This window comes from Pristiophorus japonicus, chromosome 5, assembly GCF_044704955.1.
Source record: "Pristiophorus japonicus isolate sPriJap1 chromosome 5, sPriJap1.hap1, whole genome shotgun sequence".
In the NCBI taxonomy this organism is placed as follows: domain Eukaryota; kingdom Metazoa; phylum Chordata; class Chondrichthyes; family Pristiophoridae; genus Pristiophorus; species Pristiophorus japonicus.
Window position 1 is genome coordinate 40,297,314 of NC_091981.1, and position 16,697 is coordinate 40,314,010.

The 16,697-nt window shown below is 46.7% G+C and overlaps 1 protein-coding gene across 10 annotated transcripts in view; it reads right to left on the reverse strand.

The window, feature by feature from the left end:
• The window catches only part of LOC139264307 (uncharacterized), a 382,502-nt gene that overhangs the window by 74,166 nt on the left and 291,639 nt on the right, over window positions 1-16,697 (reverse strand). The gene's annotated exons all lie outside the window — the stretch shown is intronic.

Sequence of the window (16,697 nt, forward strand, 5' to 3'; positions counted from 1 at the left end):
GGCTCACCTTCTCAAGGGCAATTAGGGATGGGCAATAAATGCTGGGCTTGCGAGCGACGCCCACAACCCAGGACAAATATAAAAAACTATTTTTTTTTTGATTTATTGCTAACATGACATTAGCTCCAGGAACTATCTCAGCGTGGTCACTGGTCTACAGGAATCCAGACTTAATATTACCAATGACATCAATGTCTTATCTGTCAAAATCAGAAAAAGCAGCCCTCTCCAATCCAGTACCCTAAACCTCTATTGCAGAAGTCATCCATGAAGAAAGCAGATGCCCTTAAGTTCTCTGGTATGGCCTTCACTGCACATGGTCCTGGAATTGCCATACACTCCATGGTGGATTGTACTTTTATGAAACAGTCCTACAAAGTTCTGCACATGTTGGTAGTGGACTCTGTCACCCGAGCCACCATCTGCATTACATTGTCTCATATTGCCCCCAATGCCTGAACTAATGTTTAATGTTCTGTGAGCATAATTCTTTTTAAAGTGGGACCTTTATGATCTAGCACCACCACCCCCCCCCCCCACCCCTACCCCCACAAGATGATGCAGCCGGACCCTCAACCCATTAGTGGCAAGGGGCTAGGTTCATGGCTGGAGCCGAAGACAATACCTTCAATCTTCCCAATGTTTAACTGGAGGAAATTGTCGTTTGTTCACTACCAAAGGTAACTGTGAATGCTCCTGTCTTTGCTGTCAATCCACTCAGCCTGAATATCACCTGTTCCCGCTTAAGCAATACCAAACTAGGGACAAACAGTCATAGGGGTAAAAACACTCAGAATTTACAATATGATCTGCACGAAACATTGGGAGAAGATCACCCACATGAACAAAAAATAAAGAAATTAACTCAATTGATCAGTAACTATGAACAATATGCATGATATTTTAAAAAGATCGAAGAAGGGTTTAATAAACGAAATAAAAGTATTGATGATGCATTGGACCAGAATGTGAAATAATTGATTTACAGGGAATGTTGTGGTCAGTTTATTGGATGGCAATGACCCTCTAATATGTAAATGACATAATAAAATGCATTATAGTACGAGTCAGAGGAAGTGAATGAGCATATGAGGTAAATGCAAGAGAATTGCACCATCAATTGGGGTCTAAAATTAGCACCCTAGGTGATCATGGGTGATATTGGTCAATGTTTTGAAAACGCAAACCAAATGATCAAGGCAAAAGGACTTATGAGTGCACTCACGGGAAATATAAATCACCTGGGAACAACCCGCCAAAAGGGATCAATATATAGTCAAGAAAATAGTCAGGAAAGTAGTTAAGAATAGTTTGTTAATAACTATGATTAAGCCCAAAAATGGGTGGTGCCACCGTGCGTCAAGGTTAACAGCTGCCCGTAAAAAGAGTGCAGGCTGCACCGCTATTTTGGTACTTCCTGCTGATTTAAATGAGTGCAAAACACGTTCTTTCAGGTGGTAAGATCAGTAGAAGGCCGAAGATCAGGTTTAATCTATCTGAGCAGTGTTATCAGGAAATGGCAATTTATTGAAGTGAAGTGCAATGTTTCCAGTTATGTTTCTCATGTTTTGTAGGTTGACAGAGAGGGTATGCAAAATAAACAAATGCCTAAAAATATACTAATCTGTCATGCTTAAAATAATGCAACCAATATTTCCAATTCTACTCCCTCGAATACAAATAAAAGCAACCTATTCTTTTAATACACATACATAGTAAATAAGCTTTGTTATTACAGAGACTTTTCACTGTAAGTCTTTTTGGGATTCATATCTCTTTAACAAGTACCCTGATAAGTATTTTAAAAGGGCAATGGTGTACTGGAATTGGGAGATGTCAGGTGATTCATGATTCCTCCCTGAATGGACCAAGAGATGTGAAAAGATACCCTGAACACTTGACTATCGATATGAGTGATTGCAGATATACAAATTCCTTCAGAAACAGAAAAAAGTCGTTAGGTTTCCTTTAATTGAAAATATAATAAGCACACACATGTTAATTCAGAGGAGCAGGGTGCATATTCAATATGGACGTTTGTAACAATAACAGTAAACAATTACAAAGACCAAATATCATTACATTTCCAGTTTACTGACACAACTGCAAGTGCTTATTAGTAAAATTTGAAAATCTGATGTACAAGAGTATGCCTTGTGACCGACAGTAATGGATCAGGCCTTTCAATGCAGTACAAATCCCCCAGACTATTTGTAACCATATGCTGTTCTGTACACATTACATGCCAGAACTTACTACCCTGAGTGCTGACATGTAACATGTACAGAACAGGTATTCAATCTGCTGATGTGTTTCTGCAGCAATGACCATGAGTCATCTCACTGGACTGGACATAGTCTGCATAATTATTGAAGCCTCTCCTCTGGGTCTACACGCTGACAACAACTGCACACACAGGTGTACTATGGAGAGGGCAATAAAAGGAGTGGAGCAGGGTGCATATTCAATATGGACGTTTGTAACAAAATAACAGTAAACAATTACAAAGACCAAATATCATTACATTTCCAGTTTGCTGACACAACTGCAAGTGCTTATTAGTAACATTTGAACATCTGGTGCACAAGTGTATGTCTTGTTTCCGACAGTAATGGATCGGGCCTTTCAATGAAGTACAAGTCTCCAAGATCGCTCAGTGTGCATCAATTTGGCGTTGCAGACCAATTAACATCACGCTCTTGATCATTAAAATATTTGAGGCGAGCGCAGGCAACGGCAGTGCTCAGGATCTGCGCAATATGGCGGCCACTACATGTCACGCTGGAAGTGGGCGTCAGCGAGGACGCTGCCATTTTTTCTTCAAAACTGACCTGTGCTAAAGGTTCCAATTTCAAGGCATTTTTTTGGAGAAATATTATGAGAATATATATTTAATAACTGTGACACAACCTGATCATGAAGGGAGGAATTCTAATCAAATACCTCTAAACTCCCTGATCTTTTGCTATATTTGCTTGTATCTGATGTCTCATTTGGCATGATATTGGGACCAACCTTGATACTTACAAAAAAAATTGAGACCAATTTACTGCATGGATATGTAAAGAAAATTAAAACCAATTTTCTGGATGGACGATGTTATGTATGCAATAAAGGTTCAAACTGAGTACTGTTTAACTAAGCAAGGTACGACCTTGCCTGTGCTTTATTTAGTCCCACAGTGTCTGACTCACAAAATGGCTGGCCTTTTATACCCTGCTGCTCAGTGGCCTCCAACAATGACGCCATCTGGTGGCTACAAACAGCATGTACATACATGACAATACCCTCCTCTGAGATCTTATCACAGTCTTTCACAGGTTGAGACAGTCCGGTGCTTTACGCTCCTGAGTTGACCGTCTCAGTACAATTCCGGTCTTGGGTGGGTGTGCGGAGTCTGTTGTGGCTGGTGGCTGGATGGCTGACTTGTTGGGGGTGGCAGTGGCCATGTCAGGAATTGCAAGTCCATTTTTCTCGAGCAAGTCCGTGATGGAAGTTCCGGATTCACTGATGACCCTTGAGTCCACTGAAGGCTGCTGGTTGGTTGGTTGGTCGTTGACGGTTTCTTCGTCCGACTCGTCTGTGTGCCTCAGCTTTGTTTGATCCATGTGTTTCTTGCAAGTTTGCCCATTCTTGAGCTTAATAACAAATACTCTGTTGCCCTCGTTGGCCATGACCGTACCAGTAATCCATTTGGGACCCTGACCATAATTCAACACATATACAGGATCACTAACAGAAATCTCGCGTGACACAGTTGTGTGATCGTGGTACCCTTGTTGACTCTGTCTTCTGTATTCAACATGATTACTTAAATCCGGGTGTACAAGAGATAACTTGGTCTTCAGACCTCTTTTCATCATGCGTTCATCAGGCGAGACCCCTGTGAGTGTGTGGGGTCGTGTCCTGTAACTCAGCAGTATGCAAGACAAGCGGGTCTGCAGTGACCCTTGGGTTACTCTCCTCATGCTTTGCTTGATAATTTTGTACTGCACGTTCTGCTTGCCCGTTGGACGCAGGCTTGAACGGTGCTGACCTTACATGCTTTATGCCGTTAAGTTTTACAAACTCCTGAAACTCCTGACTGGTGAAGCACGACCCATTGTCGCTCACCACTATGTCAGAAGCATAGAACCATAGAAATTAGGTGCAGGAGCAGGCCATTCAGCCCTTTGAGCCTGCACCGCCATTCAATAAGATCATGGCTGATCATTCAACCTCAGTACCCCTTTACTGCTTTCTCTCCATACCCCTTGATCCCTTTGGCCATAAGGGCCATATCTAGCTCCGTTTTGAACATATCTAACATCAGGCAGACCATGTGTCACGAACATGACATTGAGATTCTCTATGGTTGCCGTGGACGTACTGGATGACATAATTCTGCATTCTATCCACTTCGAATAAGCATCCACCACCACTAAAAACATCTTGCCCAGGAAGGGACCTGCAAAATCTACATGGATCCTGGACCAAGGTTTGGATGGCCATGACCACAGACTCAGCGGCGATTCCGCTGGTGCTTTGCTGAGTTGCATGCGGGTGATGCTTGCATGCTTGCACTGATACACGCATGATTCCAGCTCAATTCCTGGCCACCATACGTGGGACCTGGCGATGGCCTTCATCATCACTATACCAGGATGTATGCTGTGTAACTCACGCATAAACTTCTCTCTCTCTTTCTTAGGCATTACAACACATTTACCCCACAATATGCAATCTGCTTGAATAGACAGTTCGTCCTTGCTTGGCCACCTCGCACATTTGCTTAGGTATGGCAGACCAATCCCCTTTGAGGATGCAACCCTTTACTACTGATAATATAGGGTCCTGGCTGGTTCAGGTCTTAACATGTTGAGCCGTGACAGGGGTACCTTCCCTCTCAAAAGCATCCATGATTAACATTAAATCTGCCGGTTGTGGCGTTTCCACCTTCGGTGTGGGCAACGGCAACTGGCTCAAAGCATCGGCACAATTCTCTGTGGTGAATGGCATAATCATAGGCAGATAATGTCAGCGCCCACCTTTGGATGCATTGGTATTGATAACTTTGCTCTCGGAAAACAACAAAATGAGCGGCTTGTGATCGGTCTCTAATTCGAACCTCAGACCGAACAGGAATTGATGCATCTTTTTAATACCGTACACACATGTTAAAGCTTCTTTTTCTACCATACTGTAGGCTCTTTCTGCTTTAGACAAACTTTTGGATGCATATGCGACAGGTTGGAAGTTTCCCCGACTCATTGGCTTGTTGTTACACGCAACCAATTCCATATGACGATGCGTCACAGACCAAAACTAAACGTTTACATGGGTCATAATGTACCAGCAGCTTGTTCGAGCAAAACAGATTGGTGGCTTTCTCGAAAGCTCTGTCTAGCAATGCGCCCCACCCCCAGTTGTTGCCTTTTCTCAATAGCATGTGCAGTGGTTCAAGTAAGGTGCTCAATTTAGGTAGGAAGTTACCAAAGTAGTTGAGTAGACCCAGGGACGAACGCAGCTCCGTCATGTTCTGCGGCTTGGGCGCATTCTTGTTGGCTTTGGTTTTCACATCAGTAAGTCTGTTGCCATCAGCGGTGATTTTCCTCCCGAGGAATTCGACCTCCGGTGCCATGAAGTTGCACTTTGAGCGTTTAAATCTGAGTCCCATTCTGTCCAAATGCAATAGAACCTCTTTCAGATTGTTCAGATATTCCTTGGAGTCACGACCAATGATCAGGATGTCATCTTGGAACACGATGGTTCTGGAAACGGACTTCAGTAGACTTTCCATATTCCTCTGGAATATTGCTGCAGCCGAGCGAATTCCAAATGGGCACCTGTGGTAAATAAACAGTCCTTTGTGCGTGTTAATGCACGTAAGTCTCTTTGACGTCTCGACCAACTCCTGCGTCATATAGGCTGACGTCAAGTCGAGTTATGTGAACGACTTCCCTCCGCTAGCATCGCAAACAAGTCATCAGCCTTCGGTAACAGGTACTGATCTTGTTTCGAAACCCTGTTGATCGTAGCCTTGTAGTCTCCACAGATTCTGACTGTGCAATCACTTTTCAGCACAGAACAATGGGGCAGGCCCATTCATTAAATTCGACCGATGATATGGTCCCTTCACGCTGGAGTCTGTCCAGTTTAATTTTGACCTTCTCCCTCATCATATACGGCACTGCCCGAGCTTTATGATGGATGGGTCTTGCATCTGAGTCCACGTGGACCTGCACCTTGGCTCCCGTGAAGTTGCCGATACCCGGTTCGAACAGCGAGGGGAAATTGCTCAATACTTGGGCACATGTATCTTCCTCCGACGACAATGCCTTTATGTCATTCCAGTTGCATCTAATTTTCTACAACCAGCTCCTGCCGAGCAGCATTGGCCCATTGCCTGGAACAATCCACAGCGGTAACACATGAACCACACTGTTATGCAACACATTAATTTGTGCACTGCCAATCACCTTTATCAGTTCTTTAGTGTACGGCGTTAACAGGGCTCAGCCTGGGCCTCTCAGTCTTAGTATCCCTCAGCTTATTAAATGCCCTCTCGTTCATGATCGATTGAATCACCTCTGTGTCCAGTTCCATCGATATCGGTATCCCGTTAAACTTCACATTAATCAAAATTGGTTTACTCTTGGTTATGAAAGAGTACAGTCCATACACTTCCTCCTCTGGCATTTCGGATTGCATATCCAGATCCGCACTAGTCTGATTCTCATCCTCCACGTGGTGTGTCGCAGCTCACTTGCTCATCTGCGGACACTTGTGCTGGAGATGCCCCACTCTCAGACAGCCTTTGCAAATATATTGCTTAAATCGGCACTGCTGGTGCCGATGATTTCCCCCACAATGCCAACAGGGAGAATGCGGATACATTCCCGCTGGTGGACTTTGGGCAGATTTCGCGAACACAGCTGGATAGGTCCTGCCATATGCTGCTCTGCCGAACGGCGAATCATTCGCGAACACAGCCGGATAGGCCCTGACATGTGTTGCTCTGCTGAACGGCGAATCATTCGCGAACACAGCCAGATAGGCCCTGCCATGTGTTGCTCTGCCGAACGGCGAATCATTCGCGAACACAGCCAGATAGGCCCTGCCATGTGCCACTCTGCCGAACGCTGAATCAATCGCATTTACAGTACTTGCCAAGGTTCAGTTCTTCACCGATATTTGCTTTAAACTCCTGTCCGTCGTCATACATGATTGAGCGCTCTGGATGGCCCTTTTTAAATCCAAATCCTCCACCACCAGAAGTTTGTGCAGGATCAGCTCAGACAAAGAAGTCCCGCAGCATGTCTGCCAACCCCATCCCGAACTTGCATGGTTCTGCTAGACGTCTCAGGTCGGCAACGAATACTGCCGCGCTCTGGCCCTCTGATTGAACGTGTGTATAAATCTTGTATCTCGACATGATGATGCCGTCGTCTGGCTTGAGGTGCGCCCGTATCAATGTACACAACTCCTTGTACGTTTTCTCTGTTGGATCACTAGGCATGATTGGATTATTTATCAGACCATAGATCTTCGAACCGCACACAGTGAGGAACACGGCCCGGCGCCGATCTGCATCGTCGACCCCCGTCATTTTGTTGGCCACGAAGTACTGGTTCAAACGGCTCACAAAGTCTGCCCAATCTTCTCCCTCCACGAATCGCTCTAAAAATCCAATCGTGCTCATTTTGCAAACAAAGGTTCTTGTATTCTCATCGCCAAATGTTAAAAATGCAATGAAGGTTCAAACTGAGTACTGTTTAACTAAGCAAGGTACGACCTTGCCTGTGCTTTATTTAGTCCCAAAGTATCTGACTCACACAAGGGCTGGCCTTTTATACCCGAGCAGCACCATGTGCCTGCTGCTCAGTGACCTCCAACAATGACGCCATCTGGTGGCTACAAACAGCATGTACATACATGACAGACGATTAACATAGAAACATAGAAAATAGGTGCATGTTAGGCCATTCGGCCCTTCGAGCCTGCACCGCCATTCAATGAGCTCATGGCTGAACATGCAACTTCAGTACCCCATTCCTGCTTTCTCACCAGACCCCTTGATCCCCCTTGTAGTAAGGACTACATCTAACTCCTTTTTGAATATATTTAGTGAATTGGCCTCAACAAAAGTAAAGAGACAACATAAAACTAAAATAAAAGCATACGAAAATGCAAAAAATAGCGCAGATCCTGCCAAATATGAAAGATACAAAGAACAGCAAAGGGTGACAAAACAGATAGTAAGAGCTAAAAAAAAAGGGAGTATGAAATAAACTTGCAAAGGATATCAAAATCAACACAAATCTTTTTTACAATGATATTAGAGAAAACAGGATGGTCAGGAACAATGTTGGCCCCTTGCAAACTAATGTTGGTGATATTGTCAAGGACAATAAGGAAATAGCGGACATGTTAAATAATTACTTTATAGTGGAGGAAGAATGCCGGAAATCCCAAGGAAACTAATATTGAATCAGGGGCAGGGACTCACCAAAATTATCGTAAGCAAATTAACAGTAATGAAGACAATAATGGCAGTAAAGAGTGACAAATCACAAGGACCAGATGGTTTTGATCCCAGGGTTTTAAAGGGAGTGGGTGAGTATATTGCAGATGCCTCAACTATAAGTTTCCAACGTTCCCTCGATTCAGGAACTGTTCCTTCAGATTGGAAAATTGTGCTTGTCACTCCGGTATTTAAGAATGGTAAAGGAGGGAAACCAGGGAATTATAGACCAGTTAGCCTAACATCTGTTGACGAGAAATTACAAGGCTAGGGTGACTAAACACCTTGAAAACTTTCAGTTGATCAGAGAGAGCTAACATGTTTTTGTAAAAGGTAGCGGACAGGGGAATGTCTATGGATGTTATTTATATGGACTTCCCGAAACCATTTGATAAAGTCACTCATAAGACACTGTAAACTAAGATTCAAGCCCATGGAATTTGTCATGTATTCAACCAGCATTGTAACCCATGTATAATCTGACCTAAGTTGTACACTGTGAGAACACTGACCACTAGGTGGTGAACTTGTGGGAGACACTCCTAACCTAGACCTTCAGATATAAAAGGGGAAGCTCCACCCACTTCCTTCACTTGAGTGCTATGAAATAAAGGACAGGTCACAGACTGACCTTCTCTCAAGCATGGGCCTCATGTGCATTTATACTATATAGTAAGGACGTATCAATGGCGACAAGAAACTGGGATTTAAACCACGCGAGCATGGCCACTAGCAGAACAGATGAGAGGTACTGTGTTAAGGAATGGTTGGGACAGAGATTCAACATTGTTAAAGTAGCACACAGTTCTCCGGGCAATAACAGGGGCAGTCAGGGACGATCGACTGGCAAGGGACCTTTTGTTTCAAACAGCAGCTCATGCTGGAGGCGTGGAGGCACACACTCAGCCGGAGTTTGCAGAGGTGAGCAAAATACCTGCAGAAATTGCAGAAATGACCCCTGGGGGAAATCGCTGGAAGCTGAAGTTCAGCGAGTTCATGTGGAGCACGTATACAGTTCATACACCAGAATGCCACTAATAATGATAAAAGTGCTCCTCAATGGCATCTCAGTATCAATGGAGCTAGACACAGGGGCCAGCCAGTCCCTGATGGGTATCAAACAGTTCGAAAAGTTGTGGGCGTCCAAGGCCAGGAGGCCAAAATTATTGCCGATTGACGCACAGCTACGGACTTACACAAAGCAGATCATTCTGGTGCTAGGCAGCACCACTGTAGTCATGACCCACAAAGATTCGGAGAACAGACTGCCACTCTGGATTGTCCCAGGGGACGGGCCCGCACTACTGGGGAGGAGTTGGCTTGCTGTCATGAATGAGAAATGGGGCGATGTCAATGCAGTTTCCTCCGTGGAGCGAGTATCATGCTCACAGATCCTGGACAAATTTGACTCATTATTTCAACCCGGCATTGGCACTTTCATGGGGGTCAAGGTAGTGATTCATATAAACTCGGACGCCAGGCCAGTACACCCAAGGCCAGAGCGGTGCCATACATGATGCGGGAAAAGATAGAATGCGAATTGGACCGCCTGCTGAGGGAAGGCATCATCTCGCCAGTCAAATTCAGTGACTGGGCGAACCCGATTGTGCCGGTGCTCAAGGCGGATGGGTCGGTCAGGATATGTGGTGATTACAAGGCCACCATCAATCCGGTGTCACTCCAAGACCAGTACCCGCTACCAAGAGCGGAGGACCTCTTTGCGATGCTATCCGGTGGCAAACTTTTTTCAAAATTGGATCTGACCTCAGCTTACATGACCCAGGAGCTGGCGAGTGAGTCAAAGAAGCTGACCACCATCACGACACACAAGGGGTTGTTTGAGTACAACAGATGTCTGTTCGGGATTCGCTCGGCTGCCGCGATCTTCCAACGAAATATGGAAAGCCTCCTCAAGTCGATTCCAGGGACGGTGGTTTTTCAGGACGACATCCTCATTACGGGTTACGATACTGAAGAACACCTCCACAACCTGGAGGAGGTGCTATGCAGACTAGACCGGGTAGGGCTGCGACTGAAAAAGGCGAAGTGCGTCTTCCTAGCTCCAGAGGTAGAATTCCTGGGGATGAGGGTAGCAGCAGACGGGATCAGCCCTACTGCGTCCAAGACGGAAGCAATCCAGAGAGCACCCAGACCCCGTAACACAACGGAGCTGTGTTCATTCCTGGGGCTCCTGAACTATTTTGGTAACTTTCTTCCCAAATTGAGCACGCTGCTAGAGCCGCTACATGTGCTCCTACGCAAAGGTCACGAATGGGTCTGGGGGGACAGCCAGGAAAGGGCTTTTAATAGAGCACGCAATTTGTTATGTTCCAACAATCTGTTAACGCTATATGACCCATGTAAGAAACTCGTGTTAACGTGCGATGCGTCGTCCTATGGTGTCGGGTGTGTGTTGCAGCATGTCAATGTCAAGTGTCAGTTACAGCTGGTAGCTTATGCCTCCAGAAGTCTGTACCAGGCAGAAAGGGGCTACGGGATGGTAGAAAAGGAGGCGCTCGCATGTGTATATTCGGTAAAGAAAATGCACCAGTACCTGTTTGGCAGGAAATTTGAGCTGGAGACAGATCACAAACCCCTAACGTCTCTTTTGGCCGACAGCAAGGCCATAAATGCAAACGCATCGTCCCACATACAGAGGTGGGCACTCACGTTAGCCACCTATGACAACACAATTCGGCACAGACCGGGCACCGAAAACTGCGCCGATGCACTCAGCAGGCTCCCACTAGCCACCACTGAGGGGGCTACCGAGCATGCTGCTGAGATGGTCATGGCTGTTGAAGCTTTCGGAAGCGAAGGCTCACCCGTGACAGCCCGTCAGATTAAAGTCTGGACAAATAGAGACCCGCTATTGTCTCTAGTCAAGAAATGTGTCCTGAATGGGGACTGGGCAGCCAAGTACAGGGCATGCTCTGAGAAATTTAAACCATTTCACAAGCGCAAGGATGAACTCTCGATTCAGGCCGATTGCCTACTGTGGGGAAACCGCATAGTCATGCCCCAGATGGGCAGAGAGATGTTCATCAGAGAACTCCACAATGAGCACCCGGACATTGTCACGATGAAGGCAATTGCCAGGTCACACATTTGGTGGCCAGGGATAGACGCAGATCTGGAACTTTGTGTTCGCAGGTGCAATACGTTTGCCCAGCTGGGCAATGCGCCCAGGGAACCCCCCCCTTAGCCCCTGGCCATGGCCCGCCAAGCCTTGGTCACGCATCCATGTGGACTACGCAGGTCCTTTCATGGGAAAAATGTTTTTGGTTGTAGTAGACGCCTACTCCAAATGGATAGAGTGTGACATTCTCAATTCAAGCACATCCTCTGCCACGGTAGAATGTCTACGGGCAATGTTCGCCGCCCACGGTCTACCGGACATCTTGGTCACCGACAATGGCCTGTGCTTCACAAGCACTGAATTCCAGGACTTCATGGCAGGCAATGGAATTAACCATGTTAGAACGGCACCATTCAAGCCGGCCTCAAATGGCTAGGCAGAACGAGCAGTGTAGATAATCAAACAGGGGATGCTCAGAATCCAAGGGGGTTCCCTACAATGCCGCTTATCACGCCTCCTGTTGGCCTACAGATCCCGACCACACTCGCTCACAGGGGTTCCACCCGCAGAGCTGCTAATGAAAAGGATGCTCAAAACCCGGTTATCCCTTATACACCCCACCATGAAAGAAATTATCGAGAGCAGGCGCCAGTCACAATATGACTACCATGACAGGAATGCGAGGGCGCGATGTATTGATGTAAATGACCCTGTTTTTGTCCTCAACTACGCTACAGGGCCCAAATGGCTCACAGGCACTGTGATTGCCAAAGAGGGAAATAGGTTTCTGGTAGTTAAACTCACCAATGGACAAATTTGCCGCAAACATGTGGATCAAACAAAAAGGAGGTTCAGCAACCCCATAGAAGAAGCAGAGGAAGAACACGATGTAGAGTTCACTCCACCACAGGTGACCGAACACAGGAACCAAAGGGAGGAGAGCCCAGTCAATGTGGCCAGTCTGGACAGGCCTGAGGCACCGCAAACAGCAGACACTCAGGCCAGCGCCCAACAACCGGAGCCCCAACTCAGACGCTCTACAAGGGAGCGTAAACCACCACAGAGACTCAACCTGTGATCCCAATAAGACTTTGTGGGGGGAGGTGATGTCATGTATTCAACCAGCATTGCAACCCATGTATAATCTGACCTAAGTTGTACACTGTGAGAACACTGACCACTAGGTGGTGAACTTGTGGGAGACACTCCTAACCTAGACCTTCAGATATAAAAGGGGAAGCTCCACCCACTTCCTTCACTTGAGTGCTATGAAATAAAGGACAGGTCACAGACTGACCTTCTCTCAAGCATGGGCCTCATGTGCATTTATACTGTATAGTAAGGACGTATCAGAATTGACCGCGAATTATTGACTTGGTTAGGAAATAGGCTGTGTGGCAGGAGACAAAGAGTAGGCATAAGGGGCAGGAACTCTAATTGGCAGGATGTAACTAGAAGTGTCCCGCAGGGATCGGTGTTGGGGTCTCAACTATTCACCGTATTTATTAACGACTTAGATGATGGGATAGAAAGCCACATATTCAAATTTGCTGATGACACAAAGATAGATGGCATTGTAGGCAGTGTGGATGAAAGCATAAAATAACATAGGGATATTGATAGATTAAGGGAATGGGTAAAACTGTGGCAAATGGATTTCGACGTAGGCAAATGTGAGATCATCCACTTTGGACCTAGAAAGGTGAAAAGCTAAAAACAGTGGAGTTGCAAAGAGACTTGAGGGCGGGGGGGGGGGGGGGGTGGGGGGGTGCGGTGTGGGGGTTCCAGGTACATAGATCATTAAAATGTCACGAACAGGTACATAAAATAATCAAAAAGGCTAATGAAATGCTGGCCTTTATATCTAGAGGACTTGAATACAAGGCGGTAGAAGTTATGCTGCAGCTATGCAAAGTCCTGGTTACACAGCATTACGTAGGATGCACAACACAGAAACAGGCCATTCGGCCCAACTAGTCCATGCCGACATTTATGTTCCACTCGAGCCTCATCCCGTCTTTCTTCATCTAACTCTATCAGCATAACCCTATATTTCTTTCTCCCTCATATGCTTATCTAGCCTTCCCCTAAATGCATCTATACTATTTGCTTCCACCACTCCCTGTGGTAGCGAGTTTCACATTCTCATCACTCTCTGGGTAAAGAAGTTCCTTCTGAATTTCCTATTTGATTTCTTGGTGACTGTCTTATACTGATGGCCTCAAGTTATATTCTTCCAAGTGGAAATATTCTCTCTGCATCCACTCAATCAAAACCTTTAATAATTTTAAAGACCTTTATGAGGTCACTCCTCAGCCTTCTTTTTTCAAGAGAAAAGAGACCCAGCCTGTTCATCCTTTCCTGATTATGTATAGTTTTGCTCTTCCCCACAAATGGAAACAGTCTGAGGCCGAAATTTTCACCCGCCGGAAACACAGCGCACTTACAATGTTTGACCTGTTTTCACTGCCGTGGTGGATGTGATGACCTCTTGCACGAAATTCCGCTCTTTGGCTTTTTTTTCCGAACAGATCGGAAGTCAGTCATAATGGGGATGGAAGTGAGGCAGAGAGCAGAAGTTCAGTCACTAGAGGAATGGGCAGAATGTCTGCTGCTGTCACTCATCAGCGTAGTGCTGATGATGTCATCACGCTAGTGCGTCACCACATCTCTCCCTTTCACTTAAAAGGGAGGACTGCTGCGAATTCTGCATTTATTTCAGTTAGGTCCACTGGACCACCAGGAAGGGTTTCGGCCGGACCCTGGGCCATAATTGTCAGTCCGACCTGGCAGTTAGCCCACAGAAAGAAATAAGATGGCGGCCACAGCAGTGCGTCCTCCCTTTTAATGGCGGCCATACTGTCATTTTACAAACACTGCAAACACAGTGCACTGACAGAAAAAGCTGTCGGTGGCACCGAGCGGCGGCAGCAAGATTTTCTCCGTGGAATATCGCGTTCGGGGGCACATCAGCTGTGCACGCTCTGATGACGCACTTAGGATGAATCGGCAGCAGCAGGGTGGAAATGAGGGGAGCAGGTCACCGTCAGGATATCACAGGAGGGCAATTTTCAAAATGGCAACCATTCTACAAAAAATTGATGGCCATTCCACTCCACCGTGTGGCTGCCGATTTCCGGCGGTAACAGGCCTTAAGGGAAGGGGCAATTTTGGCCCCTCTCTCTTTATGTACTCTATCAAAACTTTTAATAATTTTAAAAACCTCTCTTAAGTCACCCCTGAGCCTTCTCTTTTCATCAAGCTGCAATACCTCACATTTATCTGTGTTGAATTTCATTTGCCAAATATATCTCCATTCTTTAAGTTTATTAATGTCGTCCTGTAATTTGTTGCAGTCCTCCTCTGTATTGACTAGCACGCCTCCCCCCCAATTTGGTGTCATCTGAAAATTTAGAAATTGTGTCTTTGATTCCAAAGTCTAAAACGTTAATATAAATTGTGAACAAGGAGGAGGAGGAGGGGAGTGGGGGGGGGGGTGGGAGGAGGAGAGGAGGGCCAAGGAGAAGGGGGGGAGGGGGAGAAGGGAGAGAGGATGGAGGGAGGGAAGGAGAGAGGAGGGAAGGAGAGAGGAGGGAGGGAGAGAGGAGGGAGGGAGGGAAGGAGAGAGGAGGGAGGGAGGGAAAGAGAGAGGAGGAAGAGAGGAGGGAGGGAGGGAAGGAGAGAGGAGGGAGGGAGGGAAGGAGAGAGGGAGGGGGAGAGGGGAGGAGGGAGGGGGGGAGGGAAGGGGGAGGGAGAGAAGGAAGCTGAACGGCCGGGCCCAAGACTTCGGGCTGGATTTACAGGTAGGTGGCGTCGGGTCTCGGAGGGGAGGGGAGAGTCGCGGAGGTCCGGGGGGGGGGGAGGGGGAAGAGAGAGTCGCAGAGGTCCGGGGGGGGTCCGCGGAGGTCGGGTCGGGTCGGGGGGGGGGGGGAGCGGAGGTCGGGTCACCGGGGGGGGGGGGCGGAGGTCGGGTCGCCGGGCCGTGGGGGGAGCTTCGGGCCCCTCCCACAGTTTTGGGCGCCTGGAGCTACTGCACATGCGCGCCCACTGTAGCGCGCATGTGCAGAGGTCCCGGCACTGTTATCAGCGCAGGGACCTGGCTCCGCCCCCCACAGCTCGTGCTGTGCCGCACCCAGCTCCAGAGGACCTGCAGGGAGCCGGAGAATAGGTGAGTTTTTTTTAGGCGCACTTTGTGGCGCAAAAAACGGGCGTCCAGGTCCGGGCTGCGCCGTTTTAGGCGTGGCCTGAAACTTGGGCCCAAAGAGTGGTGTGGGAGGCAGGGGTTTTGCTTCATGGGACACTGCCATCAGTACTGGGGAAAGAGGGAGCTTTTCCATTGGGACGGAATCCACTTGAACCGGGCTGGAACCAGTGTCCTGGCGAATCGAATAACTAGGGCAGTAGACAGGGATATAAATTAATGTAGGAGGTTGGGAGGATGGAGGATAGAGTACATTTAACAGCAGCAAGAAAAATGTCAAGGCTCTATAGCAGAGCAGAGTTTTGGGTAAAAATAAGTAGAATGGGTCAACAAGGGACAGAGAGAGTAACAAAGGTAATAGAGCATCAGTGACTAAGGTGCCATCAGAGAAAATGGAAAAAAGTCAAAGCTACAGGCACTATATCTAAATGCGTTAAGCATTCACAATAAAATAGATGAATTAATAGCACAGATAGAAATGATTAGGTTTGATCTAATACCCATTACATGGTTGCAAAATGGCCATGGTTGGGAATTAAATATTCCAGCATACCTAACTTTTAGAAGTGACAGGAAAAATGGAAAAGGATGGGATAAAAACTAGAGAGAAAGGATCTTAGCTCCAAAGATCAAGAAACAGAATCAGGTTGGGTGGAGCTAAGAAACAACAAGGGGCAGAAAACATTGGTGGGAGTTGTTGAGAGGCTCCCAAACAGTAGTGGTAATGTAGGGCACAGTATAAATCATGAAATTAGAGGTGCATGTAACAAGGGAAATAATGTAATCATGGGGGACTTTAATCTATATATAGACTGGGCAAACCAATTTGCAGTAATAGTGTGGAAGACAAATTCATAGAATATATACCAGATGGGTTTTTAGATCAGTATGTTGAGGAACCAACTTGAGAACAG